General features: G+C 35.8%; 1 protein-coding gene across 2 annotated transcripts in view; it reads left to right on the top strand.

The window, feature by feature from the left end:
* The first annotated feature begins 1,369 nt into the window (after positions 1-1,369).
* Positions 1,370-22,733, top strand: part of thraa (thyroid hormone receptor alpha a) — a 44,634-nt gene continuing 23,270 nt past the window's right edge. For both annotated transcript variants that reach the window (XM_079415161.1, XM_079415163.1), the window contains exon 1: positions 1,370-1,659. The gene's annotated coding sequence lies outside the window, so the exon portion shown is untranslated. The remainder of the gene's footprint in view (positions 1,660-22,733) is intronic.

Below are 22,733 nucleotides of genomic sequence, written 5' to 3' on the forward strand. Positions count from 1 at the left end.
GCCTGTTGTCAAGTCTGTATCTGTTTGGACTATGGAAACCACTTTGTAAATAAACTGCACTTGGGTTCATACTACACTCGCCTTCAGTGGACTCCCTCGTTACAAAGATACACATGCTGGTGGAGGGTTGATGATTTTGGGCTTGTTTTGTAGCCACGGGACCTGGGCACCTCACAGTCATTGAGTCTACCATGAACTCCTCTGTATACCAAAGTATTCTAAAGTCAAATGTGAGGACATCTGTCCAACAGCTAAAGCTTGGCCAAGATTGGGACATGCAACAGGACAATGATATCAAGCACATCAGCAAATCTACAACAGAACAGCTGAAAAGAAAATAATCAAGGTTCTGCAATAGCCCAGTCATAGTCCAGACCTCATCCTGACTGAAATCATGTGGTGAGAGCTGTGTATAAACAAATGCCCACAAACCTCAATAAACTGGAGCAACATTGTAAAGAAGAGTGGGCCAAAATTATTCCAGAACGATGTGAGAGACTGATGAATTCATAAAGAAAATGATTACTTCAAGTTATTGCTGCTAAAAGTAGTTCTACAGGCAATTGAATCATAGGGGGTCCTAACTTTGTGACACATGGCTTTTCCATCTTGGCTTTGTTTTTGTTAATCAAATAATGACACAGTGTGATATGCCATGTGATATTGTTCATCCGACGCTTTATTTCCAAATTTTAAGACTTTCAAAGGACCAGATCATTTTTTATTATCTCCTGATATAGAGAATTCAACATTGTCCTAACTTTTTCACATGACTGTATGTATACACACACACACACACACATATATGTATATATATATAGAGAGAGAGAGAATATATATGAAAATATTAAATAAATACAAATGTAATTTTTTTTTACTTTAAGACCCAAAAAAATATGAAAACCAATTTTAAAATTGAACATATGTTCATATAGAATTCATTGTATATGATCATGATATAGAATTCAAATGTACAAATTGCATTTTTGAATAACCACTTATATATTTTTAATTCTAAAAAAATAAGGTTTATGTAATTGACCTACATAATACATATGTTCAATTTGAATGATTTTCTTTTGATCATCAAAGAGGGAAATGTAAGCCTTCTCTGTAATAGGCTAGTAATCTCATTGTATTGGATTTCCTACATTAAAAGGGGATTGAAGAGGCATGCTGTAAGATCATAACAATTAAAGGACGAGATGTATAGATGTGGGGGCACTGGCAACCGCATAGCTGTCTCAGGAAGTGCTTTCACACACAGGGTCATCCATCTCACACAGGGTTAAAAGGTTTAAGCTGCTGTGAACCTGTAGAGAGCAGCATTTGATATAATCACATGCTTCTATACCATCAGCTCGTCCTTACAGTAAAGTGGGTGGAGCGATTATAGTAAAACTCGTGTATTTTCCTGTTGTGGCAGCCGAAACCTAATCGTTTTCACACATAGACAAACAAAATATGTATTAACTGCCTTTAAGTGGATATATTCCGAATACAGGCTATTATTTTAACTAGTTCGTAGCGGTTTGAAAGGGTATCGCAACCCGCCGAAAGGCGATTCGCGACGAAGACGGCTGGTAAAGAAGACTGTTGGGACTTCGGTGGACCATCTCTGTTTTTGGAAGCAGTTTGTCTTTCGTCCTAAGGAAGTGGGTGAGTAACTGTCCTGCGGTCAGCTGTCGTGTTGAGCTTCTCACTTCAGAGGTGTCCACTTATGGTGCGCGCAAAGGCGCAGAGCTGTAACACATCTGCGGCGTCACTGCGCCGCTGCGCATGGTTTGAGGCTCTGCACTCTGCACGCGGCAAACGAGGACACCAAGAGAGGGATACTTACCAAGTTCTGGGTTAGCGCTCTTGTGGCTCGTGTCAAGAGTATATAACCATTGTAAAATGTACTGTTAATAGCATCCGAGATGACTGGCGCTGGAGGGCGAATTGTTCACCCTACTTCTCATGTAGAAACATTTACAATTTACAGAGGTAATATACAGTAAGGGTTTTCATTAAGAGTTATATATATAACTCTTAATGAAAACCCTTACTGTATATTACCTCTGTCCATATGGACGTGAAATATTAATTTGATTGGTTTTATCAAGTTCATTGTTGAGAAGGAGCAACTGTGTGGGACACATGAGGTGCCAATTATTATACAATGTTGGGAAACTCATTTTTCAGCAGAAATATTTGACCGGCCTGCAGTGACTGAGCAATCATATATTTAAATATATATGGAAGTGAAATATTGATTTGATTGGCATATATATGGACGTTAATTGTAGAGAAGGAGCAACTGTGTGGGGAACTCATTTTTCAGAAAATATTTGACCCTGCAGCGATTGTCATTAACCAATCAGAATCAAGTAATCCACAGAGCAGTGTACTTAAGGTGCATATTGAATGACTTGTCATTGCGTTTACTATTGTTATTTGTACATTATATGTTATTAGTATGTTATTTGGTGGGGCTTTTTTTTTTTTTTGCCTTATGATGGATTTTAGTGGCTTATTCATGGATGGCAAGGAATCAGTCAATCATTTCACCTTGATACAGGTTCAGTTATCAGGGCAGTTTTGTAAGTCTTAAATTTATAGGCCCCTTTGAAGAAAACTGTTATTTTAATATGCAAAGATATTGTTGCTGTTTCAACAGCTCAGTTGCAGTTATTACATAATCGCCTGATGATCTGTTGATCTAATTGTGATTCCAGTTGTATTTATTCATTGCTGTACAATAGAGGGAATTTTAAGTGAAGTGTGAAGTGACATTCAGCCAAGTATGGTGACCCATACTCGGAATTCGTGCTCTGTATTTAACTCATCCAACGCGCACACACACAGCAGTGAACACACACACACACACACCGTGAACACACACCTGGAGCAGTGGGCAGCCATTTTATGCTGCAGCGCCCGGGGAGCAGTTGTGGGTTCGGTGCCTTGCTCAAGGGCACCTTAGTCGTGGTATTGAGGGTGGAGGCATCCACTCACACTGGACATTCACTCCCCCCACCTACAATCCCTGCCGGCCCGAGACTCGAACCCGCAACCTTTGGATTACAAGTCCGACTCTCTAACCATTAGGCCACGACTTCCCCTTTTTTTTTTTTTAAAGTGAATTGAAGAGAAATTAAATATGAAATATTATTTGTAATATATTATTGAAATATTATTGTTTCTTTTTCCGGTGCAGTTGTGCATTATGCGACCAAACCTGAACCAAACTCACATATTTAAAGAAGTTCTGCAGTTCCACACTCAAGGCCCGTTCACACTGAAGAGGTGTCTAGATGTTATTCACTTGCAATGAGAGTTACTGATTTTTGGCAGCACAAGCAACGGAAGCATCAAAAGTTGAGTAGATATTAACTTTTTGCAAATGAGGGATCTGCCCAGATACAGCCTGAAACCAAGTGGCACAGTATGAAACCAACAGTAAACCACTTGTGACATCCAGTTATTTTATTGCTGTCATTGTGAATGGGGCGTAACAGTGATTAAAATGCTTTGCTTTTGGTTTCTCTTAGATGTTCCTACTGTGCCACTGTATCTGACTGCATCAGGGTGTGGCTCACTGTCTCCTCTCCCATTGCTATTTGATGCCTTGTGACCCAGATAACATTAGGTGACGCTGAAAATGACTGATGCCAGGTTGTTGTTTTTTTGCTGCAGTTTGCTGTCAGTGTGAATGTACACAATTATTATAAGACATAATAAGCATTGTAAATTAAACGTGTGGTGCTTTCTATTCAAGTTATTTTAAAGTTGCAAGGTTTAAGTGAATTAAATTATTTGAGAAGTCCTGTATACACCACTGGAGAGAAGTCATTTTCACTTTCACTGGAAGGTTCAGTCATGACATATTGATTACAAGGTCAAAACATGAAAAATGAAACATGCATGGTTGATGCATATACATGGTTGATTTGTTCACAATATTTTTAACTGTTGTAGGTCGGAAAAAAAATGAAAGTGAAAAGCTAAGAATTTATATTTGAGAAATATATTACTATTGCATATGCATAATATTAACAACAAATAATAGTAGTAACAATAATAACAATTTATATTATATTGCTGTCAGTCTAAATCAAGGGTGTCAGACTCAGTTCCTGGAGGGCCTCAGCCCTGCACAGTTTAGATATAACCCTAATTAAACACATCTGATCCAGCTAATATAATCATTTAGGTTTATTTGAAAACTACATGGTTTGTGTGTTGGAGCAGGGTTGGAACTAAACTCTGCAGGGCTGCCGCCCGGCCTCCAGAAACTCAGTTTGACGTTGACACTGCTGGTCTAAATGCAAAGTGGACTAAAGTGAACCCAAAAGAGAAATAGGCTATTTAAAACATTTCTTATTATTTTAATATTTAAAATTATTATTAATCATTCTAGTGGAATATTTGTTTACAAAGAGTTGCAGGAAATCATATAGCCTATTTAATTGTGGGACTTCTTGTGTATGGTATAATTAAACAACCAATCGAAATGATCTGTGACAACTGAATCATCATCAGCCAAAATGTCATAATCGCGGCAGCCTCAGCGGATGCAACACAGGATTGAATAAGAGCGCACGAGCTGATCTTGATGGTGAGAGGCTAAATAATTCAGAGCACGATGGGAACGCGCGTCCTTAAAGAACCTAGACTGTGGAACATATGTGATAAATAGTCCGCCAGCTCCAGTCTTCCTCAGGTTTCAGCTTCAGACAGCGAGGACGCTATTTACGAATAGGGAAGCGTACTTCAGTGCGACTCTGGGGCCGACGCTACCCAATACGACGTGTCCTGCATTTTGGGGGTGAATCGCCAGTGTGCGCTTATCGGGGAAGTAAAGTAGTTCAGTTGCATAACAGCGCTGACGTCCCGATCTGCATTCATTATATGTTGACGTCAGGCGGCAGGTCATATGAGGGAACTGCTGCTTCTCGCTCTCGCGCTTGCTCTGTCTGAACAGAATGTACAGAGGAGCTATTCGTCCATGTGCAGCGTTTCTGCGCCCTGTTTTAAACAGTCGTGGGCGCTTACCATACAAAATGGTGCCCTGTTTGTGTTTTATTTACAGTGCTTTATTTTTAGTGCTGTTTCTGGAGCGGGTTTCTGAGTGAACAGATTTAGCTTCCTGATCGTTTATAGCTCAGTGGTCATTTCTTTACGTGCCTGAAGCATGTAGAACATTGATTACAACAATAGAGACATAATGCCTGAAACTGTCAGCTGTTAGGTGTTGTAGTGGTCTAGGAAAAATAATCACAAGTAGCTTATCCTAATATAAAGTGCACACTTTCATATGCTAGACTTCATGTTTTGTAGGCCATTTAAAAGAAGATATTTTGAAGAATCTTCCATTAATTTCTAAGTCAGATTTTTGAATAGATTTGTCTGCATGTTGAAGTTTTTTATTTTATTTTATATAGGCCTAGCCTATATAAACAATGAGAAACGAGATAACATTTGAGCACTTTTGGTTTCACTGTCCTGAAGTCAATGGATTTTTTAAATGCCTGAAATAATGATAAATAATACAGAGGTTGTCAGGAACATAGAGATGCCTCAAAAGCTGTTTCTATTGGGCCAAAGCTGGTCCATGAACACTGAAGAGCATGTTAGCTGTCTGTATCCGTAGTTATGTACAGTATGCATATTTATATCTGCAATAGACTTCAGCAGGTGACTATGCTAAATTAACTCAATACAACAATTTGAAGGTGTTAGCTAACACAAAATTAGTATAGTTTAAAAACCTTTAATATTGAGTTAATACACATTAACACACAAATAAGCACATTCTCACCTGTGAAAGGTTATCCCATTTCTTGGGAAAGTCTTCAGTGGTTTTTACAATCAGAGAATGTGCAGTGTGGCATCTTGGAAGACACCTTGATTTCTCCTGTGAGTGATGTTATTAAAGTAACTTCTCATGTTAAGTTTTAAAAAGCTGCTGTTGTAATTTCCAGGTTTTATCCTGACTTCTGTTTGTGAAGACATATTGTCTTGACAAATTTCACTTTTAGGCTACCTCAGTGTTGCTCTGTTATTTTAGCCTAATCTTTAGATTAATTTTAGGCCTACTGTATCGCATGGTCAGACATATATTGTATCTCAGATGTTCTCTATTCAGTAGATCAGTGCTTCCCAACTTATCTTCACATGGGACCCTTTTTACATGTCATATGTTTCATAACATACCCCCCAAAAACAAACAAACAAATAAAAATAACATGCACTTCATTTTCACTTCATTTTGTGCACATATTTTATTGAATTACAAAAGGTTGAGAATTTATACTTTGGAACATTTTAATTTCTGCTCATTGAAAAGCCTTTGTTTTGATCAAAGCCAGTGTGCTGTGCTGGGACTTTTGCCTTTGAAAAGTATGGAGCTGCATTTGCTTTGCTCTTTAGTCCTTTTAATCGAATATTCTCTTCTTTTCAGTTAGCAGTTTTTACACTATTAGCTAATATGAGCTTCTGCAATTATTGCATGGATTAGTTGATATCTGTGAGTGAAGCTGTAATTGGTTTCTATGTTTTAGACACCATTTTCTCCCAGATCCTTTATAGGATCCATCACTATCAAATGTATTACGCATATCCATACATATTTCTGTACTGAATAAACAAGACCTATTGATCACTGCTGAGCAATTTATGGTGTGCCAAACAACAGGACACCAATGTTACTGCTAATTAGACTTTTTAAATGAAGTCAATGAAAGATGGATATGGTCCCATGGACACTAATGGCCACTGAGTTTCTCCTAAACCACAGAGGTCCGACCTCGAGACAAGACTTAATGAACAGCTATCATCAGTAATTATCTCAGCAAATCTTAATGGTTATTTTAACACGCTTGTCGTCACTACAAACAAGGATCTGTTGTAGACATAATTTGACATGTGGCGCATATAATTGATTTAATGACTTTGATTTAATGAGAATTTATTGTTATATGAAAACACACAATACTGTTCAAAAGTTTGGGGTCGGTAAGATTTTTCTTCTGAGTCTTTTCTGCTCACCAAAGCTGCATTTATTTGATCAGAAATACAGAAAAACTGTATTGTTGTGAAAGATTATTAACAGTTAAGATAACTGTTTTCCATTTAAATTAATATATATTAAAATGTAATTTATTCCTGTGATGGCAAAGCTACATTTTCAGCAGCCATTACTCTAGTCTTCCAGTCTTGAAAACAGTTGTGTTGCTTATTTATTTATTTATTTATTTTTGTGGAAACCGTGATACTTTTTTTCAGGATTCTTTGATGAATAGTTCAAAAGAACAGCATTTATTTGAAATAGAAATGTGTTTGTAACATTGCAAATGTCTTCACTGTAACTTATGATCAATTGAATGCATTCTTACTGAATAAAAGTATCATTTTCTTTGTTACTGTAGTGTACTTTACTGTAATTCAAAATGTTGCCAAAAAGTCCATCCCAAAAACATTAGGCCAAAACGCCATTTTTAGCTTTATTTAACAAATAAAGTGGTTTTATGTAGAAATATATTTATTTTCTTTTACACTGGAATATCATCTTCACATTTTATAACAGTGAGAACTAGGGCTGCACAATATTGGAAAAAAATTACATTGCGATATTTTTTTCCCAACGATATATATTGCGATATTGAGAGCCATCAATCCAGGCTAAAGTCAATAATTACCATTCCATGATATTAATAATTTCACTAATAAGCAAGCTTCATTACAAGTGACAAAAAGGTCACTTAATGTTTTATTCCAAAATTAGAACATTTCTGTAAACACAAAAGCAGAACACATTTTTAAATAAAACAGCAGCTTTACACCAACCCCCCTGATTGGTTTACAACAATATGACTTAAAATAAATATATTTTTTATAAAACAACTTATAAGCATTTTGGTTCACAATCTTTATGTGAAAAATATGTGCGGGATGTTATAACATACCGCCTGTCAAGCGTTCGGATCATTTTCTTAAATCCCTCTTTGGCGACTGTATTTAATGGCAACATATCTTTTAGCGATATGAAACGTTATTGCGTCTGTTATTTCTTTCTGTCGTTGAGAGCCTTTCTGGTAAGGTGTCACACTGGCAAAGGCATCACAAATATTTGTTTGTTTTGGTTGACATCCAGATTTGACTTTGTATTCGTCATAAAGAGCTTTGTGGTGCCGTTTTAAGTGATCAGACAAATTGGTGGTGTTTCTTTGTTTTGTGGCCACAACTTTATGACACTCCATGCAAAGTACCTCATTTTGGTCAACATCCTCCTTTTTGTAGCCGAAATAGTCCCAAATAGATGATTTCGACTTTCTTTTTGGTACGAAATATTTTTTTTGCGGCGGATCCTCTTCGTCGCGCATTTTTAGCAGTGAATGTTGGCTGTGCGCGTGAGCGGTGAGCAGCGGCACAGCGAACCAATCAGTGTGCAGGCACGGGGAACGTGCATGTCACCCCAGCAACAAGCCATACAACAAACTCGTGTTTACTGTGTGCTACCCTGGTGCTACCGTTCTCTTAATACACCATGGGCTTCTACCCTTCACATCGCATGTTCCGGCGATGTGACTATCGCTCACGCGCACATCGCGATGTCGATGTCAAAACAGAATATCGTTCAGCCCTAGTGAGAACAGAAAGTACAATAAGCAGCCCAGCATGTTCAACTGCTTCAAGGTCAAAAATGCATGTAAATAAGACGTGATGGCATTCCTAGAGGAAGTTTATGAAAACGTGATGAAGGTAGTTGTTAACGGGGAGGAGATAAGACAATCTAGTCATAAGATGTTATTATGCTACTATGAAACATCAAAGACGTGAGGCCGCAGTGTTTTATGGGATAAAGCACTTATGGGATATCACTACTAGTGGTAAAGTTCAATGAAGTAACAGAACCCTGATAGACCAGGACAAAATCACAAATCTAAGCTGATATCTAAATTTTAAACATGAATAAATATGTTCCAATTAAGGATTTCTCATATTTCTCAGACATTTAATAATGAAGAATCACTGACTTTCTTTTCTAGATGTAATCTTTGTAACAGAAAAACATCCTGAGGTTTTACCTTGTTCCTGAAACTTCAGTTCTCTATACACAGTAGATCTCAAATATGTGGGATTATGGTAGTCAATTCACTTTGTTAAAATGTTTCAGATTTAATTTCACAACCTTCTTTTCGTGTAAGATGTATGTAACTTTTGTTGGAGATCTATGTTTTATTCGATCTCATATTGTAGCACACACTTGTTGACAGTTTGCATCAGTGTTAGTACAGCAGAAGCCAGTTTGACAGTGTGACTGGAGGAAGGAAGTGGTTGCAGAGAAAGTTTTGAGTTCTGCAAAATAATTCAAATAGCACAAAACAGAAGAAGTTTGTGCTTTGTTGCAAATCAGGTGTTTTACATCTTCATTAGCCGCTTCCCTTCATGCCTACTCATTAATCATCTTACTAATATATGCCATGTGCGAATGCATTTGTGTGTATTTGCAGCTACACAATGTTCTTATTGTTTTGCAGTTGGATTATTTAAATATGTTTGGACTTGTGGGCATAATGAGCCAATATTAAGGTAACTTCTCACTTTCTCCTGAGCCCTGTATAACTAGCAACCAATAAAAAAACAAGAACAATAGAGAGAAAGGGACATTAATGTGCTATGTTCTCAGACCTAAAATATGAAATCCAATATGAAACACTGATGATTAAAAATGACCCCAAGTATGGGCTGCAGGTAGGGATGCACAATATTTAAAATTGGAGGTTTGTGTCAGTTTTTAGACCTAGAATAGATGCTCATATAATACTAATTTAAAGGGACAATGACATATTATTGCAGTGTTTTCAGTCTACTATCTTTTGAAGAGCACTGTCTCTTTAAGAGTGTATGTCATGAGTGGTTTGTGTGTCTGGTTTCATCCCTAGATGTGGGTCTGTTGTAAGTGTAAAGTCTCATTCTGTTGTATTTCATATTAAACCGCTGGAGGTAAGAGGGACTGGGGAATCCAGACAGGATGTAGTTTGGCAGCTTGCTTGAGGAAACAGTTTAGAGATGTGAAGTATTTTGGCATGAATGGTTCCTAAACATTTTCCAGATGTAAGAAGTGCGAACAGACTGTGTGATGGATGATAGCAAAAAAACTGGGCCCACTGAACATTTGGACACCCTTTTCAGGGTTAACTGCCAATTAGTTACCTCTTTAGTGTGGGTGAGTTACACAAGATTTTCTGCAACGGCACATTAAATTGATCAGGTGACAGTAAAGACATTTATAGTATTACAGAAGATTCTTATTTCAAATAAATGGTGTTCTTTTGAACATTCTATTCATCAATGAATCCTGAAAAATATTAATATTTCACAAAAGTATTAAGCACCACAGCTGTTGATAATAAGAAATGTTTCTTGAGAAGCAAATCATTTCTGAAGGATTGTGTGACTCTGAAGACTGCAGTTGAAAATTCAACTTTGCCAACACAGTAATAAATTACATTTTAAAATATATTAACATAGAAAAGAGTTATTTTAAATTGTAATAATATTTCACAAAATTACAGTTTTTACTGTATTTGTGGTCAAGTTAATGCAGCCTTGGTAAACAAAAAGCAGACTTATTTCAAAAACATAATACATTTTTTACCAGATTATAACATTTTCACAGTTCCCCCACATCACATCATAAGCCACAAGCCAATAAAATCAAAGTTATGTATTGTTGATCTATCAAGCCATGTGTTATTAGTGTGACTCATGTTAAACATTCGCTATTAACAGTTTGTATGACATGCATCCATGATAAATCAGTTATTTGCTGTGAGTCACATCTGAGGGCTCAAATCACTGTTCTCCTTTCGTTTATCCCCTTTGGCTAGAAAAGCCTCTCAGATGGCATGATCAGAACATATGCCTGATGTACAGAGAAAAAGATCATATTTCTTGACTGCATTGCTCACAGATGATGTCAGAATATCAGTATCAAACAGTTCTGTAAGCTTGCCAACAGATGACCTAATTTTTCTTGTTTGCTTTATATTTGCTTTCGCAGTATACATTCGGTTAGTTTCGTAATTCCTTGTGCTGTCTACATGCAGTCGACAGAAATGCACAAACCCCTCTTTTCCCAGAAAGGCTTACCAAGAATGCTTCGGTATATTAAATGCAGGTGTGGTACTCTGTGCCATAAGTGTATGAAGTGTCAGTGACTGTGGCAGCTTATGTAAAGAGCGGCACAGGTGCAGTGGAAATGTCCCCCTGGTCGGACCGTGACCCCTGCGTCTCCCCAAAAAGCCATTTCACATTACAGCAACAGCACTGTAACCAGAAGATTGAAGCGGATCGCGTTTCACTGGCCTCTGTCTGCCCCCTTTTTCACCTTGTGCAGATTGTTGATTCTGTGCGAGTCTGCATGTATATGTGAAAGAGGAAGAGAGCATGTATATATATATATTCCAGTGGCGTGATTTATGTGATTGTCAGGTTTGTTGTGCCCTCACCTCCCTGTTTTCCCTCGCATCTATGTGTTTGTCTTTCTGCTATAGTGTGACATGTGTCTGTTAAGTTGGCAATATAACTATGTGCTGCCACACTTAAGATGGTGCCACACCTTGAGCTCCATGGAGACACAGAAAAAAAAATAGGCTGACACAAGACAGACATAGAAACACATAGAGTACTCATTCATTATGAGTAACACAACTCCTAGATTGAGTTTACACTCATTTGTTTTTTATAATTGCTGTAACATAACAACAAAGTGCCACTTTTAGCAATTTTGAGCTGAATGACTGTGGCTATGTCTATCCAGATAAATCTGAAAATGCATGTTTTCTCTACATTTTGCCTTTCACACTGAAACTGCGTTTTTGTTTAGTGAAAACTGAGCTTTTTATTTTAAAACTTTTAAAAAATTTTACCCACATATATATCAGCCCGATCTCACGGCAATTCGTACATATTTTACGAGGTGGCTAGTTCGTACAAATTTGTACGACCTCATTTGTACAAATTCATATGATTTTTGCTAAATTGTACGTATTTTACGAGTTGCCAATTCCCCCGCCCCTAAACCTACCTGTCACTGGGGTTTAGACAAATTAGCCACCTCGTAAAATATGTACAAATTGCCGTGAGATTGCGTTGTATATATCCATGTTGTACTCCATAGAGCGCTGCAGTCGTGACGTTAAAAACGTTAAAAACCAGAAGACTAATTCACTGCTGGTTTACTCAAGTTTTTTCTTAAAGGTTTTTTTTCAATTCACGAGTAAAATAAAGCCTGTGGTAAACATAACTTGACGATACTTCTTGTTCTACGACGTAGACTGCGCACACTCACACCCGAAACATTCTTATCTAGCTGCTTATACATACGTTTTTAAAAATGAACATGCTTCAAAATGTGCTTTTTTGGTATATACAAAACGTCAAAGTATCATTATTTTAAGTTTACCAGGCACAGGCTTTATTTTATTCATGAATTGAAAAATTTGAGGTATCCAGCAGTGAATAGTCTCCCAGGTTTCGACGTCACTACTGAAGCACTCTATTGTTGTGCCTGCTGTTCACGTCAATAATGTTGCTAAATATATATTTTACTTTGTACAATCTTCATATTACATCAAGTCAAGTCTGCTTTATTGTCAATTCTTCCACATGTACGGCACATGCATACAGAGAATTGAAATTGCGTTACTCTCAGACCCTTGGTGCATACAGTTAACATTCAAGACACTGACAGTAGACGTTCTAATACAGATAAATACAGTTTAAACATATGTACATACAACTATACAGATATACAAATGAGGACATTGTAGAAAAAAAAAAAAAAAGAGATAAATAAAGTGGCATAAGGCACATGGCAGAATAGATAGTGCAAACCAGTTAAATAAAACAAAACTGTGCAGATATATGTGTGTAGTGCAAGAAGAGCTTATCAGTCTGTTAAAGTGACAAGAGAACGGTCTTTTTATCAGACTATCTGAAGAGGTAGTTTGCAGTCAATGCTGATATCAGGTCCACAATTTCTTTCCTGTGGCATGAGTTGCGTTGTAAACCGTGTGTAAACCAATACTTTCACTTTTGAGAGCTAGCGAGAGGATATTTTAGGAGCACATGTTTGATTATTACCTCAGTTTGTTCGGCTGTAGAGCAGCGTACACAATATAATATAACATAAAACAGCCTTGTAGAACTACTTCTGTGAAAAAGTAGCTTGTTATAGGAAAAGCTACACTGCTTTGAAAAACAGAAACAACAGGGGCTGCAAAAGGACTGAAACCCACCTGGGATGTTTACTGCTCAATGTGAAGTGAATTTAGTGTGTCCCCTTGTGTTGGTTTGTGTACATCAAGGTCCCTGCAGAGAGCTGATATCTCCCTATAGATCCATTTACACTGGTTTGTGCACTGATCTATATTGACCCTTAACCATGTTTGCTATACTGTGTCTCTAGAGTAAGAATATTGTGTACTGTACAAAACAACACTAGACTTTCACCAATTAGCAGAAATGTGATTTGTGTTTTTACCATGGAAAGTGTGAATATGCTCCTGATGTGATCTGAATCAAACATCCAATCAGACATGCACGTGAGACAGCAGAAAGGGAATGTGGTTTTGGTGATTCTATACACTAAAAACTTCAAAAAATTCTAAAATGTTGCATTATTCTGCAGTTAAAATATAAAATCTAACAATTATTTTGTTCATAAACTGAAAAAAAAATTATAACTTAAAAATGGTAACATAGCTAATTGACTGGTTATTATTTTTAAGTTGAAAATATTATTTAACATTACTGAATCAACATTTATAAATTTATATGAACATCACTAATTTATTTAGATTAAAAAAGTTATTGATTAAAAGTTGAGAATTTTTTTTAGAATTTTTTTTATGTACAGAAACTTTAAAAAACATTATTTGTTGTAATTGGTCTTTACTGTCAGTTTTGATCAATTTAATGCATCCTCGCTGAATACAAATTTTGTAAAAAACATAAAATAAATATATATATATATTGTTATATGGGCTCTTTAAGGTAACATTTAGTTACCTTTTCCCGTATGGCATTGGCACAGTTTGTATCTTGTTTACTAACATTTTTTTTATAATTTTGCAAATAGTCATGTGTAATTGACAAGGATCCCATACTGCAATATTTCATATTCTGGAATATGTTGGAATACACATCATAATATTTTTATTGGAATACAATACAGTGTCTTTCTCTTTAGTGCTGTAACCACCAAAGTGAACCAGTTAGTATGTGAACTTTCACCATAATAATCTTTCACATAATCTCCACTTTCAAATGAAAGACTAAAAAGCATCATGGCACTTTTGAACTTAAGAAGGAATGATCTTTATTATATAGTATATGCCAAACTGATAAAGCTCAGACATATTCAGCTATTCATTCAACTACAGTAATGGTTTATGTTAACTATTATAAAGATGAAATGATTAGTGTTTAACTTGTCAAAAAAAGCTTTTAGGCTATCATTGAGTATTCATCAAAACTCATTTTCATTTCTTAGTGTAAAATGAGGAATGAAGAAAGATTTCTCCCTTAATAAATACTGCTGTTTGTCACTATGTTCGACTATTTTTTAAATTATATTGTTGAATATATTTTAGAATATATTGCCCTGTTTGTGTGGGTTTTGTTGGAGCTCTGCGGGTTATAATAATTGATGGAACAAGTTAACAACAGTCCTGCTCAAGTTGGCTGTGAATCCGATGTTTACTGTGTAACCCAGGGTCTGTTCTTTTTTTACCTCTGTGGAGCTCTTGGGATATTGCCAGAGGACCTAAATTCAACACCTGCCCATCTATGCATTTGCCTAGAATGTTTTAAGCATGAACCTATTCCGGCAGATTATGTTTGTAACTTTGTATTCCCTAGGTTGCTCCCCCACGTGCTCTCCATTTCTTCCCCAGGAACAACAGTCCTGCTAAGCCCCAGCTAACCCCTAAATCTAATGCTTAGCTTGCTGCCATGGACCTCATGGACCTAATGCCTGTGTTTTGTAGACTTAGAGGGGATCAGGGGTTGTTGTGAGAGCAAATTCAAACATTGGATTTATGTTGCATTACCGCCAACAATCTGATTTGTCCTTTGCATCGTTAGCAAACAGAAACTCCGTGGCAGATTTACTTTAGGGTTAGCTGGCACTGCAGATCAAGGTAAGGTAAGGATGTGTTCCTTTACATCGTGAAAGGCTTTTACAATATTTATTTTAACTAACATGATCTGACACAGACACTTAATGCAGCTCTTTGCATTTTCTTACACAACCCTGTAACCTGATGGGAAATAAGGCCACACTGTATGTGACAGGTTAACTATGCTATTTCTTCTTCTCAAACTAGGGGCTCGGCAGCAAATTTTAGAGAAAAAGAGTAAAATATTACAAAATCAAATACAAAATCAAACACAAATGTTTTCATTCTGCTTTCAAAAGACACATGAGATTATTCATTATTTTATTATTTTTTTATATTGACAGCCATAGTTTTATTTAAATCTAATGGTAAATATAAATGGAAAGATAAGTAATATAAAATAAAAATAAAACATTTATTTAGCATTTTCACATTTATTTATTATTCTAACTTATTTGCTAAAGAAACTGTTTTGCTGCTTAATATTCTATAAGATATTATAATAAGATTCTGATTAGTAAAAATAACCATTTATTTGAAATATAAATTTTTTATCACTTTATAAATCTCTTTTACTATCACTTTTGATTAATTTTAAGCATCCTTGCTGAATAAAAATATTAATTTCCTTCAATAAAAAAAATCGTACTGACTTCAAACTTTTGAACGGTAGTGTTTTGTTCTCAAGTTCTTCATACAGTTACGAAAATTGACCATAGTATCATTGTTATAGTGTGGTTATGCCATTTCTCATTTGGTATTCAAATTGAGCAATTATATAGCTTATGATTCATATCCAGCTTAGTTCCATGACCTAATGCTAAAGGTCAATACAAGATGCTGTCATCATCATACACTCAAAAGGTTGTATACAGACAAATGCACCTAACCTTAAATCTCTTCTAGCTTTGCCATAGCTATATGCATCAGCCGCAATCATTTTGCAGAATGTATTATTTGACATCAACATTGTACACTGTAAGTTGTTTTCGCCATTTGCTATGCAATTAAAAGTGCAATCTTAAAGCACGCAATAGGTCTTTATATGATGTGACCGAAGGCCTGGTTTATTTTTTTGACCCAAATGCAGGGTTGAGCCTTTTGGGGCCTTTTTTTGTGCTATTTTTTCAGTGTTTGGGTAGTTTTTGTGTTACCCATCCCCTGGATCAGACATAACAACCTAATGTTTGGGTAGTTTTTGTGTTACTCAGATCCTAGTCTCGTGTAGCCAGACCTTCAGACTGACGGCTGAAGGTCTGGAATCTACGGTAGCTTTCATTGGCCAAGGCCCGCCCATGAGGCCATTTATTATTATTATTTTAATAATATTTTATAGCACTTGCTATTCAATTCTTTATATTATTGTTTTTAAGGAATTATATGTAGTTGTTTAATTGTATAAACTTAAATATTGCCCTAACCCTAAACAGACCCATTGGTAAGCCTCTTGAAATATTTAACCTCATTTATTTCAGTATATTCTATATATTCTGGTTTTAAATTCAGTTTTCTTGGACAAAATACTTGTGTCTGTACGAGACTTCAGTTAATTAGCCGCAGCGCATCTCGTCTGATATGCGACCCACTTGAAGTGCAGTAAACGGTAAAACAATTGCGGTACAAATTAGTGTGATTATTAGTACGTCAATAAATGTAAAATAATTTCAATACAAATACTAATTTACAACATCCAGCAGCACAGTGCACTGTTTTGCACTGATAAAAAGGCTAAATGGAGATTGCTGACGCCCCCTCAAACAGTTTACGCTAGCTCTTACATCATAAATAAGATGGAAAGATAACAAATGAATAGTTTCCATGGATCTAGTCTTTGCATCTGTTTGTTTGATGTTTGAATCAGGTCTCCTCTGTTGGAATAGATGGCGCTGTCCCAAAAAGTAGGGTCCTATGTAGTCCTAGAACTGCAGCCTCCGGTATTGCAGGAACATTGGGTTGTTTTTTGTTCAGACCAATGCGAAAATTGACCCATGTTTTCACCCTGCAAACACGCAGAGCTGTAAATGTGAACTGGTGGATCGACAAGAAGATAATTCATTGTAAAAATCTAAACAGTAAAATGTGTTTGTATGTTATTTAATTAATATAATAATTTATTGATAAATGTTTAAATTAATATAATAATTAATACTTTTGACTCATCCATTTTCTTAAAAAAATGGTTTAAAGGCTGAAATGTGAAGTGTATCAATAAAACTTTTTGTTTTTGTGAAAACTTTTTTCTGAACTGTAAATTATGCTTTTTACAGTCATTTTACAGTTTAATAGTTTACCATAGACATTGCCCTACCCCGCTCATATGGTATTGATTTTATGCAGGTCTTAAAAAAGGTCTTAAAAAGTCTTAAATTTGAGCTTAAAAATCCTGCAGCAACCCTGAATGAAGGCAGTCGCAGTACATTTCGGCGATGAGTGAAACGCAGGGTGGCGGTCTTATCCGTGAGTAGTTCCCCACTGAACACAACTCCAGCTCGGGTGCGAGAGCCAGCGCCGTTACGGTGGAAACAGAATTATAGAGAGTGGTCGATTTACTTGTGAATTGCTTCTGTTTAATGGTTAATTTTTTCTTCTAATGTTTGTTAAACGAGATTAAATAGGCAATATGTATAGCCTACATAAAAACGATATAAACAATGCTGTAAATGAGAAATAAAGGAAAATAAAGGAAGTTATCATGCAAACCAGTGGTTTTGGAGTATTTTACAAAAGTTTAGAGGATTTAAATTAATCTGTAAACATTATTTCATGTATAAAGTAAAAAATAATCTAGTATTATAATAAAAATGAATCAACCCTTTATTATTGGTTAAATAAACAACCCAATTTGCTGGGTAAAATTAACGCCAAATGTGTTCTGTCCTATATTTACCCAGCCCTTGTCTTAAAAACAACCCAAATTGGGTTGTTTTTAACCCAGTGTTATTTAGAGTGAGTGAATTTATACTGCAATCGCAAGTGTCTCATTGAGTTGCTGGTTGTCAGCTCAGCTCTGCACTAGCAACTTAATTAATCACAATGTCAGGGATAAATCGGATTCTTCATCGCGCTCGTCACATTGCCTCCTCGTGAATTTTACATGCTGCTCTGACTCATGCAAGGGTTCCAGTGCTCACAGTCACAGCAAAGACACAGCAAATTGTTATGGACAGTACTTAGAGGGGATCGAGCATACATTTCATTCATTTGTTTTCAACCCTCTTGACCTCAGTTGCCATTTCCTGAAATAATCGCTGAAACAACAATATTCTGTTCTTCACTTGTTGTTGAAGGCCAAATAGGAGAACTGTTACCATGGTAACAAGCTGTAGATTTGATGGTTTAAGAAGGCCTTGTAAAGACTGTTTTACTCCATCGGTAAGGCACATTATAAGCATTCACACTGAAAAAAAAAAATATATTTGTCTTGTTTCCAATAAAAATATCTAAACATAATTCAAATAAAACAAGTTGAGAAGCAAAACTATGTAAGATAATAAGACTTAATTAAAAGAATAGTTTGAGTATTGTCAGTTTTTTTCTTGTTTCAAGATCTTCTTTAATTTAGCTTTTCAAATAAATTGATCTTGTTTAAAAGATGCGGTTTAAAAAAATACTAATTATTATTATTTAAAATACAAAAATGGTAAATGTAAATAAATCAAAATAAAGCTGGAAATAAAGACATTTTGAGCTTCACTCATAGTTTTGAAATATATTAAATCATGACAGAAATGTAGGGCCCTATGATTTCCGTGAGGTGGAAAACCTTGCAGAATCCAGTCATAAAAATGGAATTTATTGTACAATATGAAATGTCACGAAATTTACTAAATTTTGGATGAATACATCAAAAGTAGGTTTGTACACTTAAAAAGTGATATAGTATCTGTGAATATTTAGACGCAAAAAAATACTATTTAAATATGTCCTGCATGTTCTGCGTGTCTCTGTGTGAATGCAGTGTTTCGCTCGCAGTGTCTGCCGCCTCAATATATGAACATGTAAACAATCTCCAGAGTCACTTCATGAGCATTTCATTTTGATTAAAACCATCATATACAAACAGAAATGTAAAGGTTTTCACAGCAACTCAAAATAAATGTTTGGTTTCACTTGAAGAAACTGACAGAAATATTGCTTAATGTAACTGCTACTACTAATACAATTATTATTAAAACATAGTTTTAGAGTAATATTTACCAGAAAAATTATTGACCAAAATTGAATTAGCAGAAAAATGTAAATACAAAACAGAATAAAACCCCCGCCCCCAAAAATCAGTTAATTGGAGATGATTTTGATTATTAATATTTCATGAAACCATTAAAATGGAATCCAGAAAATTAATGGAAAACAGAATTTGGTCAAAATAATAAAAAAAAAATTTAACCATTAAAACAGAATGTAGAAAAATTAAAAGGGAAACCAGAAATGGAAATGAAAATGGAATTTGGGAAAAAATAAAGCAGATTTTATACGGCCCTAGAAATGTCACCCTTTACTAAGGGTAAATTCAGCTCTTGTGGATTTGATTGGAAAATGAGTCTTTTTCTCCTCTGTAATTGTGTTGCATGTACCCAACCCTACCCACCTTACGTGGACTTTAAAAACAATTCTCGTCCACACCAGAGCACCTCAGAGACGATGACTTGATTGATTTACATTTCAGTTTGGCAGGTACATTTACATCTCATTGCATGTCAGCAGTTTGCATTCTATGAACTGATGAATGCCTGATGAGGGACTGAGTCATCGAAAGCGCATGACACACACATTAGCATGCTCGTGCCTTCTGGCTCACTGCATGTTTCACATAGGCATCATTGCCAGATGCTTAAAAAGTCATTCAGTAAGTTTTGAGATAAAATCAGGCATGCCTTAAAATGAAAACATGTCCTTAATGGCTTCAACTGGTCATTGATTTCAACTGTTACAGAGTTATTTATAAATGTTGGTATTTTTTAATAGCTTGTTTATTTCATTTTTAAGATATGAATAAAAGGAGCTGCTGGCTCCATATTCTTCTTTGTCAGCAAAAAATAAATAAATAAAAAACAATCACGACTAAAAGATTTCCTAGCTGTTTCTTTAGTGTCATAGATGACATTTAATTTAAATAGATATATTTTTTGTCAAAATTTTGTTTTTAATCATTTTTTTACAGAGAGAAGGATACCCCTTCAGTTTTACAGTAGAATTAAAAAATTATGGAATATCAGCATTTTTTTTTTTTAAATAGAAGAGTTTCTGTAACACCAATTTCACACATCAAAGTATGTCGAAAAATATGTGTGACAGGATGGAAAGATAAATAAAACAGAAGGAATAAGGGAAATAATAGAAGTTAATTACTGACATCAATCCCTGTTCATACGATAGATTTTCTTTACAAAGGAACATTTTGCATACAATGTTGTTATTGTTATGAATAATAAATCCATTAGGCCATTAAAGAACCTACTCAAAAATGCCTCTTAAAACCTGTGACCAGCAACATTTCTATTTGAAGCACTTATGCAAATGATCTATTGCAACTTAAAAGTGCCTTATGAGACATGCTGATCAGATGGCTGTTATTATATCTCCTGGTATAGGTAATGCAAAAGAACATTTCATAGTCAAGAAGCTTTTGTTTTGATATCTGATTTTCTGCAGATTAGATGCAAAGATTTTGTTGCGCAGTGCATTCACCATAGTATACGGTGTTTGTTTGCTATAAGATCTTCTCTCATTTACTAAGGGCTTCGGTTGGCCAGTGTCTCAAAGAATGTTTTAAGCAGTGTGATCTCATTTCATCTGCTTTTGTAAATAGATAGAAATTGTGTTTTTTTTTGAAATTTCTCCTTAACACAAGTAGTTTTTGAGGTGTCTCAAACAATTCAGTTGTGACCACACAGGAAACTAAACCAATCCACTATAACGGTGTTTACAGCTGTCACGTTTTCTGCTTTTATCATACTTAGAAAGCTTAAACTCCCACACAGCATGTCAATACTCTGTTTCTCTCCTTCCTCTCAGTTATGTGTCGTGAGAGATGTAATGTTAAACTGACCTCAAGATAACTGTTAATTTCATCCCAAGTGTGAGTGTGAATCATAGTACCACAACATAATCCTTTAGAGTCTCTCTTTTGTGTGCCATTAACAACTTTTTAAGACTGTCTTTACTTGCATAGGGGAAAAATAAAGATGAAAGCATAGTTTTATGTGGACAGAGTTTCAATTAGATTGTCTTGCCTTCAATTAACTATAGTGAAAGACTCATCCCACATTCGTCCTTGACTTGAGACCAAGTGTCCCAGTCAGTGTGTTTGACTTTGCTTTTTTAATGGTTCAGTGCATTAAAGCATGAAGTAGAGAGTTTAAAAACATCTTCTTAAAGTGTATTTGACAAATCTGCCACTTTTCCGACATGGTTTTAGTTTTAATAACCAAAGTACAAGGATGGCGCACACCACTTCCCTAATGTACAGTACCTAAACACTCATCATTACGTGCAAAGTGTATATCGAGCAATATGCTTGTTCTCTTTTCCCTAATCAAGGAGAGAACGAACTGTAACTCAAATACACAGCCAACTAAGTGTTAAACACATTGCATCAAAGAATAAGACACAAAAGACTTAATTTCAGCAAACAAAGCGTACACAGACACACAGCACACCAATCAAGCACAAACGAGCTTCCTTCTGAAGTTCGCGGGAGGACCTTTAAACCAGCAGGGCGAAAGCAAATTCGAAGAGGACGACATCACATTGTTGATCAGCAGGTGACACGTCCAATCAGGAACCTGAGAGCAAGCAGCAGAGCAATAACAAAAGAGGGAGGGATGACAAAGAAAACAAGCACACACACCTATGCGCATATCACGTAACACCCATAAAATCATGAACGAAACAGACTCAGCACTCAAGGCACTTATTTTGGTTTCTGTTATTTAATTCTAAACACACAATGCTGGTTTCCTGTTTCTGCTCACTTTATATGCCCATTGAAAATAAATGAGAGATGGAAAACAGGGCGAGTGGTCCACTTCACCAGGGAGGAATTGAGAGAGGTCAATTTTGTTTTGCAAATACAGTCATTTTCTTGGCATCCCAAGAGCCCTCTTCTGCCAAAATCTGTTTTAGCCATATGGACTGCGTGGATGTGCTGTATACAAATGTATGTCCTCTGTCTGTAATTGAATGGTTTCCAAAGGAGCAGCATTGAAGCTGCTTTCGTTCTGCTTAATTTGTTACTGGTTTTACAAATAGCCATGTAGCTGACTGAATCAGGACACTGTGGTCATCTGAAATACTGCTACAGTTTTTTTTTTTAAGTTTTTTTTTTTCTGAATGTTTAGAGTGTGTTCAAGGCTCTATGCTTGAATCAATCAGATTTTAAGAATAGATTTCCTGAGGGAAGGTTATGTATGCAGCTGTGGCCAAGGCTGTTGCAATGCCTGCTACACACACACACACACAATCAGATTGTTCCATTAGAGTGACAATAGAAGCTATTGACCAGAACTATTGACTGGCAAAAGTGCAACTACAGTAGCTTGCTGAACAAAATCAGTTGAT

This window comes from Barbus barbus, assembly GCF_936440315.1.
Source record: "Barbus barbus genome assembly, chromosome: 4".
NCBI lineage: Eukaryota > Metazoa > Chordata > Actinopteri > Cypriniformes > Cyprinidae > Barbus > Barbus barbus.